The 23,584-nt window shown below is 44.7% G+C and overlaps 1 long non-coding RNA gene across 2 annotated transcripts in view; it reads left to right on the top strand.

Annotated features, from left to right (window-relative positions):
• Nucleotides 1–23,584, top strand: part of LOC145714257 (uncharacterized) — a 221,807-nt gene that overhangs the window by 121,488 nt on the left and 76,735 nt on the right. For both annotated transcript variants that reach the window (XR_014136816.1, XR_014136818.1), the window contains one exon: nt 14,878–14,962. This is a non-coding gene — a long non-coding RNA (uncharacterized LOC145714257). The remainder of the gene's footprint in view (nt 1–14,877; nt 14,963–23,584) is intronic.

The following is a 23,584-nucleotide window of genomic DNA, read 5'->3' as shown; positions in this document are numbered from 1 at the left end:
TTAAAAACCAAACTCAAGATCACACTATTGTATTTTTCCTCTCAATTTTTGTTTCGACCTCTCCAAACAGCCCGTATTCCCCAGATATTTAGACGTATAAAGCCTTTGAGTGTCTATAGTCGGTTGGTTACCAAGTATTGAACTGCTGACCTTACTGGAGGATTCATTCTTGTTGCTCTTCTCGCTCCACTCAGCACACTTCCATGCCTTGTTCTAACCTGAGGTTCCATTTACAACCCATATGCAAGTACCTTCTGGATGTAACTCTCCTGTCACTTATGTTAAACCGTCCTTCCGCTTCAATCACCTGCAGGCGCCTCGAACGCAACATGCCTCAGAGCAGAATTCATGATCTCACATTCAAGCTCTTCTTCCTGACTTTGGTATTCTGGTGAATGGCCCCATCTTGGACCAGGATGTCCCCCACGACTCTACACCCAGTTACTATGCTCTGGTGATTTTCCTTTTAACTGTTTCTTGTATCTATCACCTCCCCTCCCACTCTTCCTTCTCTAGTTCAACCCTTGTAATCTCTGGACCTATGCCATTACTGTGGACCCCTGAACTTCCCCATGCCATATAACCCCAGGATGAGGGTAAAAATGAGGGCAAGAACATCTGTTACAAAATTGCCTTTCTCAGGGTACCTGGGTGGCTCAGTTGGTTGAGCATCCAACTCTTGATTTCAGCTCAGGTCATGATCCCAGGGTCAGGGTCGGGCTCCCTGCTGAGCATGGAGCTTGTTTAAGATTCTCTGTCTCTCTCTCTGTCTCTCTGTCTCTCTCTCTCTCTCTCTCTCTCTCTCTCCCCCCTTCCCTTCCGCTCTGCCCCTCCCCTGCTTGCGCAAGGAAAAAAAAATAAAGTTGCCTTTCTCTTGCCCTTCCCCTGACCATCTACCAGAATGCCAGATCTCCTCAAATGAGTTCTAAACTGTTTCAGTATTCTCCAGGGAGTGTTTCACATGCAGTCTGGGCACCAGTTTTCTTGGCTATTCCAAAAGTGTTGCCATTTTCCTGTTCTCCTTGTTCTAGTGATCTGCATTGTCATTATTGCCAAAAACAGCAGATATGTCACTGCTGCTGGTGACTACCAATTCCCAAGGCCTTGCCCACTGAACCCACTGAGGCGTGGCCATTGCTGCCGATGCCAGAACCCAGGGCATTGTTACTCATCCCTGTCTGCTAAAAGCCAAGTTCTTGTTGCCCCATGGGTATTCATGTTAATGAACTGGATACTTTTTAAGATTTTATTTGATCCTTATAGTAGTAGAGTAGTAGTAGTAGAGTAGTCCTCTCTCCTTAGAACTTGTGTATGAATCCATGAGGTCTGAGACAGAAGGTAATCTGAGTGACAAATTGATCGGTCCGTAGAATCATTACCCTTCCCTTACAATTTTATCCTGTTGCCCTTGAATAAACATGGCACACCTATTGTGTTTTCCCTTAAGGATAGTTATTTCCCAGGATGCACTTCAGTCTCTCAGATGTATCCTAGGTTGAGCAGTTTCACAGCCCCTCCCCAAGCTCTGTAAGAAAGCAGGCCTGAACCATAGGAAGAACACATTGTACGCCCAAGAGCGGGCTGCTGAGAGCTAATAAATCAAACCATAATTTTCTATGAAGAGTGGTCAGATGAAGACAATAAACTTAACTGGCCAAGCAGCCAAAAGAAGCCTTTGGGAGGCTTTGGGACACCAGTCCGCTCTTCACAGTCTTGCCAAAGTCAGTGTTCTACAAAGCAAAACAGCCCATGTTTACAACTTGTCTAGTTAAAATCTCCCCTGATTAAAATCTCCAGTGGTTTCCCAATGCCTAAAGGATAGTCTAAAGTCTTCAACAAAGTAGGTAAAACTCATAGAATCCGGTCAGAACCTCCCTCCCCGGCACTGCTCATGGAACCAGTAAAAGTTCCCCAGACTCCATGGAATCCTGATCACTGTGTGTTTGTCCACGAACCACCTATTGTATAGCACAGAGATTAAATACAGAGAACAAACTGGTGGTTGCCGGGAAGGGAAGAAGGTGGAGGCTGGGTGAAATGGGTGATGGGGATTAAGAGGTCCAAATTCTAGTTATAAAACAACTAAGTTGGGGTGTCCAGGGGGCTCAGTCGATTGAGCGTCAGACTTCGGCTCAGGTCATGATCTCGCGGTTCATGAGTTCGAGCCCCGTGTCGGGCTATGTGCTGACAGCTCAGAGCCTGGAGCCTGCTTCAGATTCTGTGTCCCCCTGTCTCTCTGCCGCACGCCTGCTTATGCTCTGTCTCTCTCTGTCTTTCAACAATGAATAAATATAAAAAAAAATTTAAAAAAAACCGAAGTCACTGAGATGAAAGGTACGGCATAGAGAATATAGTCACTCATATTGTTATAATGGTGTTTGATGACGAATGATAACTACCATTAACGCAGTGGGCACTGTGTACTGTATAGACTTCTCAAATCACTATGTTATGCACCTGAAACTAATGTAACATTGTATGTCAATTATATTTTAACAATACTTAAAAAAAAAAAAGCGTGGGCTATAGACCTGACAGGTCAAGATTCAAGTCCTGCCTCTGCCTTTCCCAGCTGTGTGATTTTACGAAAGCTACTTAACCAGTCAAAGCCTCAATTTACATATCTGTAAGATGGGCATAATAATTGTGCCTATTTTGTGGAATTATGATCAGGATTCAATGAATTAGAAGTATTTTCAATTTGCTTCCTCTAGTGTGTCCTAGCAGGGAAGTCTCCTTTGCTTGCTTGGCTGCTGAGGCCTTTTCTGGCTACTCAGGGTCAGGAGGGGCAGAGAAGAGAATAATAGCACTATTTGTGAGCACAGATGAGGTAGGAAGAGGAAGGAGGGGAAATATAGTAAGACGAGCCAGCATGAAGATGGGGGGCTACAAGGCTTGGGGAGAGGAAAAAGATAAAAAGATGAATTTTGGGAAAGCGCGGGGTGTGAATTACACTTTAATTAGTCTTCCTGTATGTTTCATGGTAAAATTTCCCCGTCACCATCATCTCAAGAGAACTTCAGTGCTTTTAAAGGCTTTTTGGTAACGAGATTTTTATTTCTTTTGGATATGCTGAGACAGAGACTGGCTTCAAGGCAACCCAATTTTATTTGGGTTACACTTAAAACAATCAGGTTACTCAGGGCTACAGGGTAAATGACCAGTTTCTCTCCAGGGGATCTAAAATATGATGGAGATGAATATAATTCATAGTCTTCTGAATCAGCAATTTGAGAATTGTCTTTGTCTTTTTTTTTTCATTTTAGAGAAAGAGAGCGTGCACTACCAGGGGAATGGGGCAGAGGGAGAGAGAGAATCTTAAGCAGACTCCACGCTCAGCAAGGAGCCTGACGTGGGGTTTGATCCCATGACCCTGGGATCATGACCTGAGCCAACAAGTGCTGGATGCTCAACTGACTGAGCCACCCAGTCATTCTCAAGAAAATTGTCTTTGTCTTTCAATTGAAGAATTCAGGATTAGAGCCAGGCTACCTGTGTTCAGATCCTCACTGTTCCACTTAGTGGCTGTGAAAACTTGAGCAAAGTATTCAAGCTCTCTGTCTCAGATCCTTCATCTGTGAAATGGAAAAATAATAGCCTACCCCACAAAGGGCTGTTGTGGGAACTGAATGAGCTGAGACATTTAAAGAGCTTAGAGCAGTTCATGGTACATAATGAGCAGGCCACAAAAGTTAGCTTTTATGGTATTTCTAGTTATTTTCCAAAATAGATAACTCCGTTCAGAGCATCAACAGGCATTAGAAGTTAGTATTTACATATTTTTTAATGTTTATTTATTTTTGAGAGAGAGAGAGAGACAGAGAGACAGAGCATAAGTGGGGGAGGAGCAGAGAGTGAGGGAGACACAGACTCCGAAGCAGGCTCCAGGCTCTGAGCTATTAGCACAGAGCCCCACGCGGGGCCTGAACCCACGAACCGTGAGATCATGACCTGAGCCGAAGTCGGACGTCCAACCGACTGAGCCACCCGGGCACCCCAGTATTTATGTATTTTTACTTATAGTTACACATTTATGTATATTTATGTTCGTATATCTGTTGATATGTATATGTAATAGACGCATCTGTATACACACCTGTGATAACACTCACACACACACACACACACACACATGCACATTCGAAGAGAGTGAGGGAGAGAGAGGTGGGTGATACCTTAGTAATTAACCCCAAGAGATATTTCCCACATTTATCTGTTCATTCATTCAACAGGTATTTGTAGCGTCCCTGCTATGATCCCAGCTAAACAGGCAGGACTCTAAGGACATGTGCACCGTGTGTTGCACTTGTACCATGTCAGCCCCTAGACGACACTCAATGTTAACAGAAAAACAAAGAAAGATCTGGGGAGAGGATGAAGTGAGATGATTTGCCCAGAGCCTTGTTTTACCAGCATGGTTTTGCATATAACAGGTCAATCCGTTAGTCCTTCATTCTCTCTGCTTCTCCACCTGTGCAACGGAAACGATCACAGCAGCTTCATAAAGGGATTGGGAGGATTTGTGAGTTAAATATGAACTCTTGCTGGCTCAAGGATCATCCTCTACCTTTCATAAAACAACTGTGATTTTCAGGCAGAGGGATGACGAGAGGGTGCGTTTTTCTATGGGCCTTGCATAGGTGCGACAGGCACGTCTTGTTTTCTGTTGGCACTCATTCAGGAGTGCCCTTGGAACTCCCCCGGCTGGTTCTGTAGCTGAGGCAGTCTCTGTTACGGGGTGGGAAACTACAATTAAATGTCAAGAGTGAGGACAGAAAGGCAGGGCTGAGAGTTCTGCAAGCTATCCGTGTGTTGAGGGCCAGCCCCTCTATTAATGGATGTGTGAGGGCAGCCCAATCCCTTAGTCCTTTGGCACAGGAGTCCTTTCTTTATCAGCATCCTGTCTGTTGGTGTGTCTGTTAAAATAGATGTGAGAGCCATGTGTACACAGAATTCTTGCTTCTGCACAGTGAGATCTATGTCACCTTCCAGCCCTGTTTCACCGTGAATCAGCTTCAACCCTATGATAGCGAAAATGAGAACTGTCTTCACAAAAACTTGACCGTGGCATCCTCCTGGAAAGATTGCATCCAGGACAGCACCACCAATACTGCTTTTGCAATTTCACACCCGTAACAGGTTTGTTATGTGGGGAAGGGTGGTTGAGGCAGTGTTTGCTTTCCAGTCACATTAATAGTAAAATAAACTCATGGCCTCTCCTCACTTTCAATCAACCATCCCACTGTTGTCACTTGTCTGCCTAAAATGAAAATCTCATCTGTGTCATTGCCTTTCACACGAACCTTCGATGGCTCCCTCTTGCTTTTGGAGTTAGGGTTTCTTCCAATGGCTCAGCACAGCCCCCCTTTCAATGTCATCTCCTGGTGTGCCTCTTCACGTTTTCCGTAATCAAAGCAACCAGGACCGTTTGGAATTAAATGCAGAGGTCCCCATGGTGGCTCGGGTGGTACATTTGGACTCTTGTTTTGAATCCAGGATCCCACTATGGGTGTATAGCCTCAGGATATCACTTACCTCTTTGTTCTTCCGTTTCCCCCATCTATACAGCGGGAGAAATAACAGTATCATAGGCTACCGTGTAGAGTAAATGAGCTCGCGCAGATGAAGCGTTTGGAATAGTACCTGACACACAGCAAACATCGTAAAAGACCAAGTGGCATCATTATTATTTACAGTGATCTGAATGTGTATTCTCTTCAACACCTCTGTGCCTTCGCATAGACCGTTTCCATAACCTGGAATGCTTTCCCTCCCTCCTGTGCCTGGACTCACTCTTAACACCTCCCTCAGATGGCATCTCTCTGTGCACATCTCACACTGTCTGGTACTTAGCACAGCAGATTACTGCAGCTTTTCAAAAAGCAAGTGTTTTGTCCCCTACAAGACAGTGACTTCCTTCAGGGCAATGGTTATCTCCATTTTTGTATGTCTAAGATCCCAGAAATTCTGGTGTGAAAACGGCCTCAAAAATTCCTGATGGATCCACAAAATAAACTTGTGTAAAAATGTTCAGAGCAGCATTAGGCACAATAGCCCCAAAGTGGGGACAACCTGAATGTGCATCAACCGATGAACAGATAAACAAATGCAGTCTACCCATACACTGGAATATGATTCACATAAAAAGGAGTGAAATTCTGACACCTGCTGCAACATGGATGAACCTCGAAGACGTTATGTTGAGTGAGAGAAGCTAGACACAGAAGACCTCACATTATATGATTCCACTCACATATTACATGAAATGCCAAGAATAGGCAAATCTGGAGAGATGGAAAGTAGATTAGTGGTTGCTTAGGGCTAAGGGAGGGGGTGGAGGGATTGGCGGGTATACCTAAGGGGTATGCAGCTTCTTCCGGGGGTGATGAAAATGTTCCGAAAATGACCAATGATTGCACAATGGTATTGAAAACCATTGAATTGTACATTTCAAGTGGGTGGGTTGTATGGCACGTGGGTTATATCCCAATAAGCTGTTACCAAAAAAGAAAGAAACAAGGAAAGGAAAGAAAAAGGAAACAAGAAAAAAAGCATTGATTGGATGAATGGACAAATGAGGGGGAGCGCGTTTGGGTTTGTGTTGAATGTAGACACATCCGAGAGCCAAATCTCAAGTCGCCACCTCCCTGAGCAGGGATCAGGGTCAAGGCTCCTGCCCTTCCAGCTTTGTTGCTGCCACGTGCCCCTTCTCAAGCACTTCCTCCTTGCTTGTTCCCCAGACTCCTCACCCCCAGTCAGTCTCCCTCTTCTCTCCTACTTAGATTTTCTTCTCCTTTACATATAGCCAGAACCTTAGTACAGTTTACGAGAGAACTTGAAGGGGCCTGGAACGTGAGAGCCCAAAGGGACCCTTGGAAACATCCGTTTGGAACACTGTCTTCCAGATACAGAAGTGGAGGCCCAGAGGGGTCTAGGATGTTACTTCAGCTCACACGTTGAGTTGGTGCCAGAGCTGAAATGAAGATCCAGGCCCTGTTCACCTGTTCAGTACTGTTCCCAACACACTGCCTTCCTTCTTCACCTCCTCTGTACCCATCTACCTTCCAGAGTGATCTGGAAGCCGAAACAGGTGGGGCCACACCACATATTGAATGGCTCACTGTGTATCAGGTGATTTCTGTTCATTCTCTTCCAAGAGTACTTCAGATGAAGATAACATCCCATCCCACTGAATTCCAAGAGATTTTTAAAATGTCCTTTTCTTCTCTTCAGTTTCATTAGTGTGGAATACACGATGTAGTCGAGAGGACCACAGGATTGGGAGGCTGGAGACTTAGGCCCTGATTCTCACTCTGTTACTAGCTATGTGGCTTGAGTGAGACATTTGCATACTCTGGGCCTCATTAGGGGCTGGATGAGATTACTTCTTTGCTTACTCCTTCTGGCGTCTGTCTATGGCTCTCTAATTTGATAACTATAGGTTGAAATAAAGAGACTATCAGCTAAGACTTAGAGCTCTTCTCAATGTAAAGATGTTCTTCCAGAGATACTTTGTGGTAATTGAATCTGACCTGTCTGAACAGTTTTTCCACAGCACATGAACACAGGAATACTTGAAGAAAGTATTTGTTGTTCAATCTGAGTATCATTCTGCTGTTTCAGGACATGACTGGTATGATAATAAGGTGAAGAGAACCAAGATACACTGAAATGAAGGCCAGAGACATGCTAGGCACTGCCACTTCTCATTTTAACTCCCACATCATCCTTTGTAAGGAAAGGCATAGTCACCCCCTGTACAGATGGGAAAACTGAGGATGGGAGAGATAGCCTAACTTTCCCAGCGTCACAGTGAATTCTGGGTGCCGTGGGGATGTGGTACCAGGTCTGCCTGACTCCCTGAGTTACATTTCCCTCTGCGCCATTGACTTCCAAGAACAGCAACTTTCTAAATAATGGGTCAGGGATAGACAAGCCCTCTATTTTGGGGTCAAGATCCCTGCCATTGTCATTACTTCTAATGCTTCAGTTTTTCTTACGTGATGCTTAATTGATTATGTATGTTCCTTGGTTCCATCTAACTTCTAATTCAAGATAACCTCTCTGTGGCATTGATTGACCCAGTTTGGCTAGGCAGGGTTTGCGGTTTGCATGGGAGCTGGAAGAAAGCTACCAGAGCTAAGCATGAATTAGCGTCTGGAATCCTTCCTGCCACTTGAGGCTCTTGGCAACCGTAGACCTAATATGAGAGCTGCCAGCGGGGGACAGGTCATCTTAATAAGAAGAGACTGTTTCCTGGGGAATTTTCTAAAATTTGAAAGTTTGTTTTTCTGAAAGTGCCCCAAATCACAACATACACAATTTGAGTAGTTCCTGTCACCTTGTAGCTTAAGCTTCTGGTGACTGTGAGGCTCTTAGTGTAATGTGCATTGTTTTGTGCGACAAGTTTGGTTTTAGCAGGGGAAAGAATCCATGGTTTTCACCGCTAATCTTAAAGGGACCCGTCAACCCAGAAAGGCTAGAACCCCTGGCTGGTTTCCTGAAGCCTTCTCTGACCCCTATCCCTTAGGGCCATTACTCTTGCAGAATTTGTGATCTCTTTCCCCTCTGGGAAGGTAAAGCTGGGCCTCCATCAGCCACAGTACCCTGCAGCCCCCCTCCCCTGCCCCCCACCAGAGGCAGCCTGGTGGAGAAGGATGTTTGAGGTGGGCAGACTGTGCATCACACTCTAACGTGTCTGTGGACAGTCTGCTTAACTCGGGGCCAGTGGTCAGCAGGTAAACACAGGTACGACCTTCCTAGCTGTGAAAACATCGAAATCCTTAGGCTGCAGCTGTAAATAGCTGCTTTCCCGTCCTCCTGGGCTCCTTCGGCTCCTTGAAGGATTCTCTCCTCATCCAGAAACTAAGAAGCTTTGGCAACGGAAGTCTGATTCTACGCGTGGTTCGAAAGAGCATACTGGTGGGCTAGGCCAGCGGATGTCTCTGTAAGATCTAACTTAACATGTAACTCTTCTCATTGACACCTGGATCTAAAGTATGCGTTTTATAGCACGCACTGTTGGTGGCTGGCCTAGGTCCCCTTCGCACTCACTGTCCTATGACATCTAGTGGTATCGTATGCTTCTACCCAGCGGCTCTCTGCCTGAAGGTTCTCTCCTCAGGCCCTGCTGGTGGGGCAGACTGGAAAGGCTGCGGTGTTAACCCCCTTGGTAGCATCCCTCAGCCAATATTGGATGGGATTTAACTGTGATACTATGCCTTCCCTTCTCTCGGGTAGAACAATTATCCATATCATCTCCCAGAGGTCCCTAACAGGGCTGAGCCCCGACTTCCCACTGTGATCATTAATGAGCCCTGTATCAACACTTTTCCCTGCCTGTCTCACTCCCAACCAGTGTCCCCACTTCCCAGCCAGTGCTTCCTGGGGTCCCCTCCCAAATAAAGTACCTGCACCCAAATCCTTGTCTTATGGTTGGCTTCCGGGTGAACCCAGCCAAAGACATACTTAAAAATAAATATTTACACATACGTTAACGTACACATATTTCATAAATGTCGGGAGAAGAAAATTTTTTCATATACAATCTCCTCCCCAACATCAATAAAAAAGGCAAATTGAGAAATGTGAGATTTAATATTCCGCAGTGGGCTGTCAGCAGTTTCAAAGCCCAAAGATGTCTGATAAAACATGTAATTTATTCAACCTCATTTCCTATGATCCTCCAATATTTGCTTAACTGTATTAATACTGTGGGACTCATCTGCCTTAGTTGGAAACCCTCTTCTTAAATTCTTTTTTAAATTAACTAACAAAAACTTCTAACAAAAACCTCTGCCTCTAAAATGTGTATCGCCCTATATTGTTCTGTGTTCTGGAGGGAACGTATGGAAGGAATAGTCCTATATTTCTCATAGTGTGAGAAATATATCACTTTTCTTATCACTTTTCTCCCCACCCTGCCCACCCTTTGTGAACCCTCCCCAGCCTCTCCTTAGCATCTATCCACTTGCCAGGAGAGAGAGAGAAGTTCATGTTTTTCATCCATGACTGAAGCTCTGCATTTACCCCTGGTTGCAGGATACTTTCCAAATTGGGCCACAGCTGCCCCAGACCAGCTCATTCCTCCCAGGAAATCCACCTCTAGCTTTTCATGGTTAATGGGCTGCTATGACCTGCATCGTGCGCTTGCTTTTTTTTTTTTTAATTTTTTTAATGTTTATTTATTTCTGAGACAGAGAGATACAGAGCATGAGTGGGGGAGGGGCAGAGAGAGAGGGGGACACAGAATCCGAAGCAGGCTCCAGGTTCCGAGCTGTCAGCACAGAGCCCGATGTGGGGCTCGAACTCACAGACTGTGAGATCATGCCCTGAGCCGAAGCCGGACGCTCAACCGACAGAGCCACCCAGGTGCCCCTGCACTTGCTTTTAAGAAAGAATAAGAAGAAAGGGAGATGCAGATTGGATGAGGTTTGGGACTCTATTCTCCATTCTTTCATCCTGGAAACATTCAGGAGTGGTTAATACAGGGGCCCTGCGTTGCCCTGACACAACCCCAGTGAAAGTCTTGTTTATAGGACCGGCGATGGCAAGAATTCTTATAGCCCTGTTTTGGGATCCATGCTTATTATGTGTTTTGTGGAGGGAGTGTGGGGAGAGAAATGGGTAGTATGTCGGCAGAGAAGAACCACAATGAAGCTCTATTCCTGCCCATCCCTGTTATATCCCCCATGGCCTGTCTCGGACAGCTATTGCCACATGCTGCGTAACAAGTCACCTTAAAACCCAATGGCTTAAAACAAGAATTTACTTCTTACGTAAGTGTCTGCACGTTGGCTAGAGGTTAGCTGATAAAGGCTGAGTTCAGCTGGGTTTGGTTCCAGGATGCAGGTCGGATCCAGCTCCGTTCCCCTTGTCTCTCATCCTCCAGTATGTGCAGAATATATGTGGTATGTTTCCTTCAAGGCAGTGAGAAGTACAAGAGGGAAGGCTCACGTCAAGCCTCTGCTCATGTCACTTCTGTTCATCTCGTTGGTCCAAGTCAGCCATACAGTGAAGCCCAAAGTCAAGGGACAAAGAAGTAGTCCACCCACAACAAAGCCATAGCAATGTTGTATATGTAGGTGTATAATAACAGAGTGGGGAAAAATTGGGGCCAATGATTCAGTCTATCAAATGTCCTCATTTGGGTACTCCAGCCCTTGAGACAGGCCATCTAATGGCACCACTGCAGTGCCCTGGCATTATGTGTGCATATTTCTGAATTGGCTACTAGCCTGAGAGGCCAAGGCTGGGCTTTTTTTTTTTTTTTTTTTAACTTTGGATCCCCGGGACCTAGCAAAGTACTTAGCACACAGGACCAAAGCAGTCCAACATGAGCACATAGATGCTCAATAAATGGGCTCTTTGGAATAGACTAGAATTGAATTGAAATGACTTAAGAAAAGCCTTACAAAATGTGCCTTTTATCCACCCATTAGACATTTTCCCCTTAATATCGTATGCAGAATGTACCTATGAGTTTCATTTGAATCTTCTTACATTCACAGTAAGATGCAATTTTAAATCATCTATCAACTAATCTTTCTTTTAAACATGAGATATTTGAATGGCAACATAAAAGAGTAACTGTGAATGTTGACTTTGCCAGTCTAATCTCATTGTTCAATTTGGACCCCAATTCTCTTTTTGTTCCCCTTTGGTAAGAACTATTATTCCTCACTGTCTACTAGTCAAAATTCTGTAGCTCATCCTTTTTGTTGTTGTTAAATTCTTTTATTTTGTCAATTTTTTTTCTAAACCATTATCTATCCCAGAATGCTTTGGTACCCAGTACCAATGATTACATATAATTCACCCACTCCCATCAACTTTGGTTTGCATCATCTACATGCCATTAAAAGTGTGATGGCTACATTTAACGAGAGCAGACTCTGTGCCAGGCATTGAGGGCCGTCCACACGTGTTATCTCATTGTGTGTCAACAAGGCAGAGGATGGGGTCCACCAGGTACCTCCCCAGTCAGGCTGTCTGATTCCAAGCCCACACACTTAACCACTAGCCTATATTGCCTCTGGATCTTCGATCTCCAGAATATTGGCAACAGCATGGACCACGGGCAAGAGACTTCAGAGACCTCTTCGGAGACCTCTCTTTCTGACTCCCTTTGTAACCGTAGGAAAAGCATTAGACTTTTGTGAGTGTAGGTATCTTCTTTTGTAAGTGGAAGCTCACAATTACCTCATCTGTGGGGCACCTGGATGGCTCAGTCGGTTATCCATCTGACTCTTGATCTCAGCTCAGGTCTTCATCTCAGGGTCGGGAGCTCAAGCCCCACTTTGGGCTCTGCGCTGGGGCTGGGCGGGAAGCCTACTTAGCAAAGAAACAAAAACAACCCCACCAATTACCTCATTTGCTGTGCAAGGGAATTATATGTGGAAATGCTTCAGAAATGTAGCATCCTGCTCAAATTCTAAGGGATAAAGATCCCTTATTCTTGTATTCTTTTCAAGTGTTCCTTAAACTCCTGCCCTGACCATCCTTCCATCAGAAGTAATCTTGCTTCTTTGTTTCCTCGCCACATTTGCTGACAAGGTGCATTTGGTCTTCTGTCTTGAGAAATTTCATTTCCCTTGAGCTTTCCTGTTTGTTTGTTGAACAAATGACACACCACTAGCTATGTCATATTCCCAGGCTTTCTTGATATTTCTTGATTAATTTCCCTCTTGTCCTCATGGCTTCACTGTCTGCCCAGGCTGTCCCCAAAGAAGAGCAGCAGATTGTGTCTGAGTGTGTCCACACTTGCCAAAACCCAAATGGGAATTTGAGGGTTTCAGTTAAAAAAAACTTGATATTTTATCTAATTGGCCCCAACTATTTGACAATTTTAAAAAGATAACAGTCTCATGAAAAAAATTCTTTGACCTAATTATTCAGTCTTATAGTTTCTGTTTGGGGATTTCATCCCTCAATTCCTGGGGATATAATGGTGAGACCAAACAACACAGTCCCCACCCCCTATAGTGAACAGTCTCACAGCAGGTGTGTGTGTGTGTGTGTGTGTGTGTGTGTGTGTGTGTGTGTGTATGATTGAACTGGTGCTAAGTAGTTCCACTTAACTTGTGTTGGCCTAATAGGAAAACCACAAAGGCAGACCTTATATGTTAATGAAGCATTTGTGCCAAATGCACATTGCTCGAGCAAAGGTTTCCTAGTAATTGGAAAATAATTTGCAAAGCACTGGGAAAATGCAGCCATTGTTTGACCTGTGGTTGTGTAGGCATAATGTCCCCTCTCATACTTAATGCCAGTTGCAGCTGAATTTCAGGAAAACAATATTATCCATTATTTTAAATCAATGTTGTTAATTGGAATTGCCCTGCTGTTACAGTTCTAGTTCCACTAATTTGTAAATGTTTAAGGGTTTCCAAGATGCAGACAAGCTAAAATATAAAGAATCTGGGGTCTTGTGTTTGCGTGGAATGAGCACTATTTTCATGAAATACTTTCATTCAAGAGCGAACATCCGAGAGAAAAATTGTTCTTCAAGAAGGTCTGTGTGTTGCTCAAACTTGAAAAACACGAAAGTTTCGTATTCTTCTCTGAACCATCACCAGTGATGGATGTCGGTGAAGATACATCCTTCCTCCACCTCTGCCATCTCTACCTTTTACTGTATAGAATTATATTGTACATAATATAGTGGCCTATTACTATAAGTAATATACACATATATTACTGTATATATAATATATGTGCATCCCCACAAGTTACGGTACAGAATTGCAGACCCCCAAATATGTGTATGGTACTTTGGGGGAATGCCTTTAAGGGACTTTAATGGGAAATTGACTCTGGCTTACAAACTGGATTTAGAATCCCCATATTATGTAGCTCAAATCCATTTGCATTTGTTTTAATATAAATTCTTGCTAGTGGGAATGCAAAATGGTAGAACCATTTTGGAAAAGCTTGGAAGTTTCTCATAAAATTAAGCATAGCCTGGGGCACCTGAGTGGCTCAGTGGTTAAGTGTCTGACTCTTGATCTCAGCTCAGGTCTTGATCTCGAAGTAGTGGGATCGAGCCCCATGTTGGGCTCCATGTTGAGTGTGGAACCTGCTTGGGATTCTCTCTCTCCCTCTATCTCTGCCCTCCCCACCCCTCTCAAAATAAATAAACAAACATTAAAAAAAAAATTAAACATAGCCTTACCTTAAGACCTGGCAACACACAGAGACTTGAACACAAAGGCTTGTAGTGGCTTTATTCATAACAGCCCAAACTCAAAACAACCTAAATGTTCATTAGCAGGAGAATATTCTTAAAAATTTTGCTATGTTTATACAGTGGAATACTATCAATAAAAAGGAATGAACTGATGCATAAAAAAACATGGATGAGGGGCGCCTGGGTGGCTCAGTTGGTTAGGCCTCCGACTTCAGCTCAGATCGTGATCTCACGGTTCGCGAGTTTGAGCCCTGTGCCAGGCCCTGTGCTGACAGCTCAGAGCCTGGAACCTGCTTCATATTCTGTGTCTCCCTCTCTCTCTGTCCCTCCCTTGCTTGCACTCTGTCTCTCTCACACACACACACAAATAAATTTAAAAAAACATAAAAAACCCAACATGGATGAATCTCAAACCATTTTGCTGAGCAAAAGAACAAAGCACATTCTCTATGATTCCATTGATATGAACCTGTAAAAAAGACAAATCTAACTTGTGGTGACAGAAAGCAGATTAGTGGTTTCCTGGGGCTAGAAGGAGTATTAACTGTAGAAGAGCACAAGGAAAATTTGGAAGATGATGAAAATATTCTATTTCTTGATTGTGGTGGCGTTTATATGGATGTATACATTTGCTGAAACTCAGGAACTGTGTGCCTAAAATTTTGTTTTATGTTGCTTCTGTCTCACAGGTTGGTTGTACAACTGGAGAACAGCTTCCAATTTAAAAACAAAAAATATTCAAAGTAATGCCCTCGAGACTGATAGCTTTGAAAGGTATGCTATGCTTACCCCTGCGGTCCATGAGCTGCTGGCATCCCAGTGCCTTCCCTTCTTTCTGAAGCACAGACCTGGTGCTTACCTGTCTTTTCTCAAGGGATAAAACCAGTGGCCAACAACAGTCTAGGACCCTGCCATTTTGCCTCCAGCCTGGTTCCTGATTTCTTGGCACCATCTTGGTAAATGGTTCCCCTGCTTTCCCAACTAATATCAACACAGACCTTCAACTGGCTGCCCTTGGGTCAAAGGTTGAAATGTCCCCCGCCTCAGAGCTGGCCCTCAAAGGGCACTTGTATATGTGGGTATGTGTAAGCCTAGATTTTTCATTAGACTCATGATTTATCTTAATCCATTTCCTGCAATTGTCATTCCATACCTGCTTTGTTTTGTGGGAGTCCTTGGGCCCAGAGTAACTTACTCCAGTGCTCCTTGTTGCTGGGTTTGTCTATGAGCCCAGCCGTAATGGAGGCCGTTCTGGCATTCACGTCCCTTGGTACGGGAAGGTAAGCTGCTCCAAGCGTCGTGGGCCATCTTTTTCCTTGCTTGCTGTCTTCTTCAGCAGGGAGGGCTGCTGACAGCTGAGCAGGCTGCCTCATTAGAATTCACTGGGTAAAAGCTGATTCTCTGTTTAACTGATGAGGGAATTCTTGCGCCAAGGGGGCGGGGGAGAGGTTCATTCTGTCAGCTGCTTTCTTCCGGCCTTGCTGTGGGGGGAGGGGATGGCTGGTAGACAATCTAAAATGGCCTGTAGAGGAGATACCAGGAAACACCAAACCACTCTTTCCCCAAGAAGCAGTGAAAATCATTTCCAAAGATCAGCTCCTTTCAGCATGTCACACACACCACATCTTCCCTTTGAAAAACGGCAACTACACTTTATTCCCCTCAGAGAATAGAAAGTCTATGCCAAGTTGGCGTTCCTTTATTCCGAACGGTTCCTTATGCGCGGGAATTCAGGTCCTTTGCTAAAGGGGATGGCGGAAGGAGAGAATGTCCCGTTAGGTCACACTGAAGCTTTAGCATTCTGCCTGTGATGACGCCACGGAAGACTTCTTTCCACCACTGATTTGTCTGACATGTTTCAGAGCAAGATCCGGGCTTCTGCTTTAGCTTCAAGCATTCAACTTTGCAGCTTCAAGAGGTCTTCAAGGCCATCCTTCCAGGTCACGGGTGGCTGGCTGGCTGAGTGAGTAGAACATGGGACTCTTGAACTCGAGGTTGTAAGTTCAACCCATGTTGGGTGTAGAGCTTACTTACAAAAAATAATAAATAAAAAATTTAAAAAACCCATCCAATTGGACCCCTTTGTTTTATGAAGGCAGAAGCCAAGAGGTGACATGAACACCCTCCGCTCCCCCCTGCTTGCAGAAGAAAAGATTCTCTGAGATCCCTTCTGATCCAAGATCCTAAAGGCCACATCCTTAATAGGGAAGGTTGGCCCTCTCCAAAGTCACACCACGATGGTTCCGGGTTAGACTCTAAAGCAGTTGCTGCTTTGTTCTTAGCTAGGTTTGAGGCGAGTCAGTTAACTATGACGGTATGGCAAAACTGAAGAGGGTGAGGACACATGCAAAACGGCTTATCCATCCTGAAGGAGACTGAGCTCTTGTCTCTGAATCTCTGAAGGGCTTTGCCCTGTGTTTGCAGATGTTTAGAACAGGACCTGTTTTCTATAAGATGACAGGAGGCATCAAATGGTGGCTTTCTTCAGAAGAGGGAACCGACTAGCCTATGACAACCCAAGTTGAATGAAGCGTTAACAGACGGTTGTTGGAAAGGCTGGTCAAATGAAATGAGTACAGGAGATGTCCTCTCTCTTTTCAAAAAGACTTTCTTCTTTAACTTTCTCTTTCATTTTTCCCTTTTATTTTCAAACTGGAAAAAGAAACACGTGTTAGTTGTAAAAAGTTCCGAGGATAAAGGAATGCATTTTCTCCCAGTTATGTATTGCTGTGGAATAAACCACTCTACAAGTCAGTGGCTTAGAGAAACAGCACGTACTTTGCTTTTGAATCTGCGATTCAGGCAAACCTGACTCTTAACCTCAAGATGCCTGGGACCTCAGCTGTGAATGGCTGGAAGGCCTAGGGGCTGGCTGGGCATTTCTCTCTCCTTCTTCATGGAGTCTCAAGGCCTCTCTATCGGGTCACTTCACGTGTGGTTTCTAGCGTGGTAGCCGCAAGGCAGGCAGACTCCTTCCGCGGCAACTTGCTTCCCTACAGCAAGCATCTGAAGAGATCTAGCAGAAGCTGTGAGGCTTCTCGTGACTTAGCCTTGGAAGTCCCAGAACATAAGTCACAAAGGTGAGCCCAAAAGCAACAGGTGGGACACGGATGTCGCCTCTTGATGGGAGGGTAGCGAAGAAATTTTGACCGCCTTCAGTCTGCCACGTGATCATACGTACAGATGCTTCATTACGCACCCTAGAGGTAACTTCTGTTGACACACAGGCGTGCATTTGAGCATGTGTATTCTCTGAAAGCATGGTACTATTATTCTCACATGTAGGAGTCTACGCATTGGGGTCTGGGCTAGCTTTTGTTTTTGTTTTGTGGGGATGTGGTGAGCTGCGGGGGGGGGGGGGCACGTGTCACACATTCTGTACTTCTGCTGTGGGCTTTTGCTTCTCTCAAACCCCTGCTTCTCTCAAAGCCCTGCTTCAACAATATTGTCCTCTCTGGAGTTTTATCTATGGCTGAGCACCAAAAAAAAAAAAAAAGAAAAAAAAAATCCGCGATGAATGTTCTGAGTGTTCTTCATGGTACACTGAGTATCTCGGAGAGTTATAATCACACTTATCATTATGGTGCTTTGTCTTCCTGGCTGCACCGTGAGGTCAGTACAGTGGAACTGCATGGTCTCTGATGTTATCAACCGACAATACGTCGAGCCTCACTTTGCTGATGAGTTCAGAGAAGTTAAGTAACTCACTGAGGTCTCATAACTACTACCTGGCAAAGCCCAGCTTCAAACTCTAGTCATCCTGATCCCCACACCAATGCTCCAAACCCCTTCCATTCATCCTAACTGTATAAAAGGAAACGCTAAAGGTCGGAGAGTCATCTGGTGTGATTCACTTCCCAGAGTGGGTGCAGCAGGCACAGAAACGTGACCATCTGATTCCTGTATTCTAGAGTGTTAACCTCTCACGAGATGTGTTTTGCGTTGCCTATAGCAACAGTCTATTGCTGCTTCCACTTGTGGGAACTACTTCCACAGGCTTAGGATCTTGACTTATCTAAGTGCTGTGGGCACATTGCTGAGTGGAAAGAGGGCTGGAAAAAACCCAGTGGATTGTCTAGCAAGCTAAAAGATAAACTGAGAACAACTGGATCCTAAATTTGGAGTGGAACATATATAGAAGAGGAAATTGTTAAATTAAGCCGAGACACCAACACGATTTCAAGCCATCATGACAGGGTGGTGGTTTTCTTTCGTTTGTTTGGGGGTTTTGGGGTACCGATTGCTACATCCCTCCCGTGAAAGCTATGAGAGAGCAATGGATGCAGCATTGGGCTGATTCTGGAACAGGTCCCCTTTATCTTTTGTCACCTGCTTCTTCGTGGTGCTTTGACTCGATTCTACATTCATGTGCCGCTAGGTCCACTCGGACAATAGCCGGACCGGTCATATCTCTCCCGACCAGTCGAACCATTAAGGTCACGGTGCGTTCCGGCCCTTTATTGGCAACTGTGCCACGTTCAGGCCAGAGACCCTCTGCTTTGTGCCGCATGGACTTCCCCAGCTGTGTTTCTTTGCCCTTGTTCCTTCTGTCTGTCTGCACTCTTGCTTCATTCCAGGCAGGACTGGAATAAAGATCTCAGTATGGCCACAGTCTATAAAGTCATGAACTCAGCCAGGCCGTACTGTGAAACGCTTTCCACAGACATGTCTGCTGCCTTTGGACATGTATACACGACCTTGGCCTGTGAATGTCTGCCATTCCCAAGATGGAATGAGTTTGGGTAGATACCTGGGGCTTTAGGAGAGAAAAGAAAAACTTGAGTCCAGAATGCTGCCTGGAAGCCTCTCCTCCATTATTCATCAATCCTTTTACCTATAGCTTGTTCATTTGTTACTGCATTCATTCAACAAGCATTTCTTGAGACCCTCTTCTGTGCCAGGGACTAGCCGAATGGTCGATACTGGGCTAGCCGATAGTCGGACTAGCCAATACTGGGCATGCAAGTTCAAATGCAAGAGTGTGGTCCCTCCACATTCTGTGAGCTCCACGTGTAGCAGCGAGGCTTCTGTAGTCCTGATTTTACATGTTCTATATTCCTCACTCTCTTTCTCTTCTAGTCTCCTCCTGCTGCCCATGTTTACAGGAGTTACCTCCGTCCAGTTCTGCCATTAAATTGTGACGTTCATCCAAAATTTCCATGACTGTTCTCACAAGATTTTCTTATTATTTCAAATCAAGTTGCTCCTTATTTCTATTATCCTTTGCTTTAATTATGATGCCCATTTATTCTTTGTATCTTTTTCATCATTTTCAGGATCTCTATTTTCTATTCGTCTCCAGATTTTTTTCTTATTTCCAGTAGTCAAGCTCTCTTCTTCCCCTTTGTTGTGTCTGCCAACTATCCCTTAAGGTAGTTCATTTCCTTGTGTAGCTAGTCATTTATTTTTATAGTGAGTCTATCTTTAGCTTTTGTTTCCTTCTGTGGAGGTCCTTGCAGTCTTCAGAGTGATTCCACACTTCCTTTTGCCAAGCCTGTAGGGTCTTCCAGGCCCTGGACCAATTAAAAAAAATTTTTTTAATGTTTATTTATTTTTAAGAGAGAGAGAGAGAGAGAGCGCGCACACTCAAGTGTGGGAGGGGCAGAGAGACAAAGACACAGAATCTGAAGCAGGCTCCAGACTCTGAGCTGTCGCCACAGAGCCTAATGCGGAGCTCCAACCCACGAACCATGAGATCATGACCTGAGCCGAAGTTAGATGATTAATCAACTGAGCTACCCAAGTGCCCCTCTTTATTGCTTTAATGAACCAGTGTGATTGTGTAGTCTTGATGGTAAAGATTTCTGAGGCTTCAAGCTCCATGCAGGTGCCTCAGTTTGAGCTCCCACTTTGCAGGGGACTGCAGCCACAGCTTCTGTGTGTGGGAGGGTGTTAGAGCCTCCATCCCAGTCCCCATGGGCCTATGTCTGGGCTGAAGCTTCTGGGGGGTTCCATAGCACCAGCATAAATTTGCTGCTCTGGCTTTTCTTTCCCTCTTCTAATCAGGAATTTGGGGGGTTCTCAATTTTTCAAGACAAGCTTTGTGTTGTTTTCTCAAAAAAAAAAAAAAAACAGGGTATGGGGTGCCTGGGTGGCTCAGTCGCTTGAGCATCCGACTTTGGCTCAGGTCATGATCTCATGGTCCATGAGTTCGAGCCCCGCATCGGGCTCTGTGCTGACAGCTGAGAGCCTGGAGCCTGTTTCCGATTCTGTGTCTTCCTCTCTCTCTGCACTCACGGTCTGTCTCTTTGTCTCTCTGTCTCAAAAATAAACATTAAAAAGATTAAAAAAAACACCAGGGGAGGGATAGTGTTGTATTTTGTCTAGACTTTTTATGCGTTGTACCGGGACGGTTTTTCTTTTATTTAGTTCATGATATTTTAAAACATATTTTGAGTACCTGTAATATTCCAGGCACTGTGCCAAGGGATGTGTCATCCCTTGGAGCCTATGTCCTTTTCCCAACACGTTTCATCAGAAACACCAAATTAGAAGATGGGGCGGCCGGTGCTGCCACCGACAGGTACAATGACACCAGCAAATAGAACCGGTAGCTGACAGTAGCAAAGAGCTGACAAAAGAAGCTGTGAGAAACAAACACAGGAAACATGACGTCCTGGAACCCAGTACGGTAAACAAACCAAGTGCCACGCTTATATCACACGATAGCATCGTACATCGTAACACAATAGCTGATGGGCACAGTGATGTCCCCGTTGAGGAATCTTCCCTTAGTAGAAACTCCAGCTGCTCTTGATATCGTGTGTTGAAGGCATTTCGGTATTGTGTGTGAGCCACGTAAGGACTGTGAGAGCACACACAACTCGGGTGTGGGGATGGGGGTTGTGTGCAGCGGTGGTGGAGAAATGTGATTGGGTCACCAGGGAGAACACGGGTGGTATAGGATCTGTTGAGGATCGTTCAATGCATTTGAGCCATGTTAATCATATCTGTTCTACAAACGAACCGAGAACCAGATGTTTCCCATTACCTGGAAAGTGGAATTGAGTGAGCAACTCGACATGGAGCCTGAAGGTTTTAAAATGCGAAGAGATGGAATTAGGAGTGAATAGGGATAGTGACGTATAAAGGAGGCCAAGGCAGCCTCATGGATTCCAGGGAACGTGGCAAAACTGCCATTAAAGTCTCAGGCTGCCAGCGAAGCCTGGGCTGGGAGCTTAAAATAATAGGCAAGAAGCCCAGCTTCACCTGAGGCCACAAGCAGCCTTGGCAATTTGCAAATGAACTCTCTTCAGGCAAGTGGAACAAGACGGAAGGGGTCAGTAGGGAAGGGAAGAATTCCAGGGGCCAGAGAATCACTGACCTCAGGGGAGCAAAGATGATACCTGTCAAGGCGTTGGCAGCCAGCGAGGACAGTGCCTTCCTTGGCTGGGGCAAGGACCAGAGGAGGACACTCTAGTTCCAGGTTGCTGCAGAAGACACGGGTGATGCTATTCCGAGACTGAGAACGGTCTGGGGAGAGTGCCGAGATTTTCACCCAAACAGAAGTGAAGAGACAGCAGCCCTGAGACCTAAGGTGGTGATCAAACTGGGTTGGCCCTAGATGAACTTTAACGTGGGTGAGGATTGTTTCCAGAAACTTCCTTTCTGTGCCAGCTTCTGTCTCATAGGGCCCTCTCTTCCTAGGCTTTGTTCTCTCAGTTTCTCTCTGGCCATGCTGAACTCCTCCCCATCCCCGACACTTCGCTGAAACTTTCCTCTCTAACATTGCTGATGGATGCCAAGTCCAGTGGAAACTTCTGGATGCACATGTTATTTGACACTGTACTGAGGTTGGCAGTGGAACTGTAGTAGGTTGAGGAGAGAATGGGAGGCAAAGGTATGGAAAAGATAAAGGTGTTTTCTGTATTTTCTTCTGAGAGGGCACAAGAGATTTCTTCCACCAGCATTTGGAGAACCGCGACCTCATGGACACTGGGGTCTTGAGTTTAGCTTGACTTTAGATGCGGCTGCTTGTGTCCTGAAAATCTGTCCTGGTGGGATAAATGAGGAATATAGGCATGGGTAACTCTTCCTTCTGGTGAGGACAGGACTCAGAGACCACAAAGGTAAGTTTACTCCACCTTCCCAGACCCCAGCTGACATAAACTAGTACTGATATTTCTATTTATGTGAATTACTTCTCATTTTTGTCTCTTAGCTTATGAGGCAATGAAATTGATATACGCCGTTGAATGTAAGTCAGACTAAGTTGTAAGTTATTTTGGATTTCAAGTCTAAACTCTGACACTTCACAGGGTAAGCCACAAGGTTAACCAGAGGACAGTTGAAAGTTGTGTATATATATGAGTTGACAGGCCTGTTGGACTTAGACCTTGTAACTCCTGTATTTCCATCAATCCAGAATGATTCAGAATAGTCAGAAAAACTGAAAACAAGCAAAATAACCATCAACAGGTGAATGGATAAACAAAACATGATAATTTGTACAGTGGAATTCTGCTAAGCAATCAAAAGGAATGAGCAACTTATATTCACAACAGCATAGATGGATTCTAAAAACGTGTTGACTGATAGAAACCTTGCACAAGAGTGAATACAGTATGATTCCATCTATAAGACTTTCAAATATACAAAACTAATCTATGGTGGTTAAAAAAATCAGAACAATGGTTGCCCCTGATTGTTAGGGGCGGGGATTTACTGGGAAGGGATATGAGAGAACTTTCTGGATGATGGCCATGTTCTTTATCTTGATAGAAGTTTGGGTCGTACTGTTTTATGCCTTTGTTGGAATTCATCAAATAGTAATTTAAGATGTATATGTGTGTTTCATTATGTATAAATTTAATCTCCGGGGGAAAAAACACCAAATATTGAACAACCATTAATGACATGCATATGGATGTATTTGGGAGGAAGTGAACTGATATCTACAACGCACTTTGAAATGGATTCAAAAATAAGATGGGCAGATGGATGGGTGAAGGGATAGAGGAGAAATAAAGCAATTGTAGCAAAATGTTAATTGTAGAATCTAGGTGGCGGGTGTATGGATGCTCACTGTGAAATTCCTTCTACTTTTCTCTTTTTGAAAACAATTCCATGTTAAAGAGAAACGAGTCAACCAACTGAAAATGAGCCTTGCTCGGGGAGCAGTTTGTGTCTGGAATTCTGAGCCCACCTCTGGCCCAGTTGCCATCATTGCCAGGCTCAGGACTGTATCTTCTGCCTCTCCTTCCCTTTTGTCATCCTTAACAGTCTAGGTAATTCTTTCCAACCGCCCCAGGCAACCTCCTTAAGCCAGTTTTTATCATCTAGCCTGCCTGGGGGGTCATCTGTCTGCCTGTCCTTCCTCCCGTGGAGTTGTAGGTAACTTACAAACATATAATTGTTCAACTGAAAATGTTGGGGCATGCAGTATTTCCCCGGAAG

This window comes from Panthera onca, chromosome X, assembly GCF_046562875.1.
Source record: "Panthera onca isolate mPanOnc1 chromosome X, mPanOnc1 haplotype 2, whole genome shotgun sequence".
Classification (NCBI taxonomy): Eukaryota; Metazoa; Chordata; class Mammalia; order Carnivora; family Felidae; genus Panthera; species Panthera onca.
This window is presented reverse-complemented; position numbering and strand designations above follow the sequence as displayed.